This window comes from Pterocles gutturalis, unplaced genomic scaffold, assembly GCF_000699245.1.
Source record: "Pterocles gutturalis isolate BGI_N339 unplaced genomic scaffold, ASM69924v1 scaffold22437, whole genome shotgun sequence".
Taxonomy (NCBI): domain Eukaryota; kingdom Metazoa; phylum Chordata; class Aves; order Pterocliformes; family Pteroclidae; genus Pterocles; species Pterocles gutturalis.
In genome coordinates, this window is record NW_010113369.1 from 8,137 (window position 1) to 11,226 (window position 3,090).

Here is a 3,090-nt window from a genome sequence, read left to right on the forward strand (position 1 = left end):
CCCTGGGCCACCGCCTCACTCCCCGCACAGGAAAACATTTCTTCCGCAGATCTCATCTCCATCTCCCCTCTTTCAGCTTAAAACTGAAACCCCTCGTCCTACCCCTGCACCCCCTGATCCAGAGCCCCCCCATCTCTCCTGTAGCCCCCTTTCAGCACTGGAAGGTGCTGGAAGGTCTCCTCAGAGCCTTCTCTTCTCCAGGCTGCACACCCCCGACTCTCTCAGCCTGTCCTCGCACGGGAGCTGCTCCAGCCTCTGACCATCTCTGTGGGCTCCTCTGGACTCACTCCATGAACTCGGTCCATGAACTACCAGGAACAAACTCGGTGCAATAGCAGCCCATATAATGATTCTGCACATTTGAGACATTTAACATTTGCAGAAACAGTATTAGCAACTTGGTATTCTGAGAGAAGAAAGGAAAAGTCAAGGACATTCTATAGTGTGAGCAGAAAATAGGAAAGCATTAATTCAGCTCCTTGCAGGCAGCACTGCTTGCTGTTCTGCCAGCTGGATGGCTGACATACCCGTTAAGCACCCAGGGCCCACACGTGATAGAACAGGAACCGTTTGCTAGCTCAGCGTGGCCGAGGAACCCACCCTGACGCAGTGCACACTGAAGATCATCCCACCTTCAGCGCTGGCTCTGGTGGTGTGCGTTTTGAAGTGAGGGTCAAAGGGATTCCTTTATGCCACTGCCTTAGGACCATCACAACTTCTGTGCCTAAAGCAAAACCCCTTTGATGAGAAGAAAAATAAATGCCATGAAGACGGGTATCTGTCATGTTATTTATCCTGCAGTGCTGAAAGGGGATGTAACCTTGCTCCAGTAACACAGCCCTTGTCCTTGCACTACCCATGGTAAATAACACGTTTCCTCAGGGCACTGGAAGAGGACAACATGCATGCTTGATGCTGAAGAAAAGCCTGTTTGTACCTGTTATACTGGAGAGTTTGTGTAAGATTAGTTCTTAAAAACCAGCTGTGTTTCTTACATTCTTAGAGTCTTCTACTCTGAAATGAATGAGACAGCGTGTAGGATATGCCACCTGATTTGGTCCCACCTGAGCATTTTCAAAGGTGGAAACTTGAGTTACCACTTAGCTGAGGAAAGAGCAGGAACCATTGACACGTAGGTCTGTGGGTACTCAGGGCAGGATCCAGATCTCTGCTTTGAGCTGATTCCCTACAGTGTGCACCCTCCTGGATCCTACTGGAGCAATACCAGGCTGCAGCGGGAGGTAGTGTAGGAACAAGTGCTCCACCGTATTCCATAGGAAGCAATCCACGCCAGAGAGGAGACAGTTCTAGCAGTTTTTTATTTGCCAGGCTCGAATTCTGCAACTCACCCATTTAAATTAAACACAAATCAATCACAGGATGTTATAAAAGTGTCTCAGAAAGGAACATTTGCTATTAACAGGACAGAGAGGTGACACATCAAATACACCACAGTTATAATAAAACCAGCATTCTTTATTGCCCCATCTGTATGTTCCCCCTGCCGCGGCACTCCTGTCAATAAATCACCCTGTGTGACCACTGATGAAAAGAACACCCTGTGTGACCACTGATGAAAAGAACATTTTTTTCTACTTGCAGAGCAACAGAGGGAAGCTCTTCCCTAGTTGAGATGAGGGCACTTTCAGAACCTTCCTTTCTGCAGATGGGACAGGGAAGTGTCTGTCCTATGGCTTTTATCTGAAACTGGTTTTAGAGGAGCTTTGATCTGCATGGGTCGAGACAGGCGAGACCAGTGTTAACCACCCACGCAAGCTCCGCTGTGTGCTGCTTGCAATAGTGAAGAGCACCACGAAGTACCTGGCACTGGTGAAACGTCCTCGTATTATGAAGTCCATCAGAAGGCAGAAAAAGTTCCTTTCCCAAGTGCACTTAGATACCTACAGATGCAAATCAGCATTAAGTGGTGACTGCCAAGGCACAGGAGGTGCCGAACTGTTCCTGGTTTCAGTTTCTTCATAGACTGAGAAAAGCTTCAGGTGTGACAAACGTCTGTGACCAAGCTACTTCTTGGCACTAGAACTGGCCTCTTCCTCAGACCAACCCTGCAAGCAGAACAGTGTTTATCCACGTGCTCCACCACCCCACGGAAGAGGCTGAGGCTGCACCCCATGCAGCAGCTGGGTAGACAGGGTGCTGCTGGAGGCACTCAGGAACAACAGTCAGTGGAGAGTTTATGGTGCCCAGCACCTTGAAAGAGCACAGAGGATAAAGGCACAAAAATGAAATAATTCTTGAAGTAGTTTTCTGCTCAGAAAAGCACCTGGTCATTTTGTGGATAAATACTTTCCTCACTTTTAAAGACAAAAATGTGAATATTTTTCCAGTTCTATAAAGAACATTCACGTCAATAACAAAGCTTTTAAATATCCTACACGCACACGTATGACAGAGGACAGCTCTTCTGGCCAGAATTCTGTGATTCTATAACTTCCACCTTGCACCCTTACGAGGTGGGGAGTCACCATGGGTGCAGAGTTTGACCCTCATGTCCTCACAACACCTTTGTGAGGTAGATAGGTACATGACATCTTCTTCAGGAGGGGAAACTGAGGCACAAAGAGGTGAACTGACTTGTGTGAGGCTGCAGAGGCAGTCTGGAGAGCTCGGGTCATGCCCGCAGCCCTCTCGTCCGTGGCACGCTGCCTTTCCTCCCCCAGGTCCATCTCCAGGGCTAACAAAACGCACCCACGGACCACTGACAGAACATGCCTTGTCCAACACCCATCCTTCTGCAGACTATTTCTGCTCCAGAAATGACATCAACAGGTGCTACAAAACACTTCTTTACAGGCCCTGAATCCCAAAGTACACAGAACAGCTCCCATCGCTGCCAGCCAGCACAAGCCCCAATATCTGGGCCTCTAAATTTTTACAAGGCCGTCAGTCGGAGCCTCTCTCCTGCCTTGTCTCCACTCCAAAATTCCAGAGTTAATTCATTAGACACATCAGGGGCTAATCCAGGAACTGTCACAACAGATGTGAAGCCCCGTAGGCCACTGGTCACTTGCAGGCTGGCACTGACAAACACTGGCTGGCAGTGAAACCTCGTCCTGCGGCCGGGGGGGG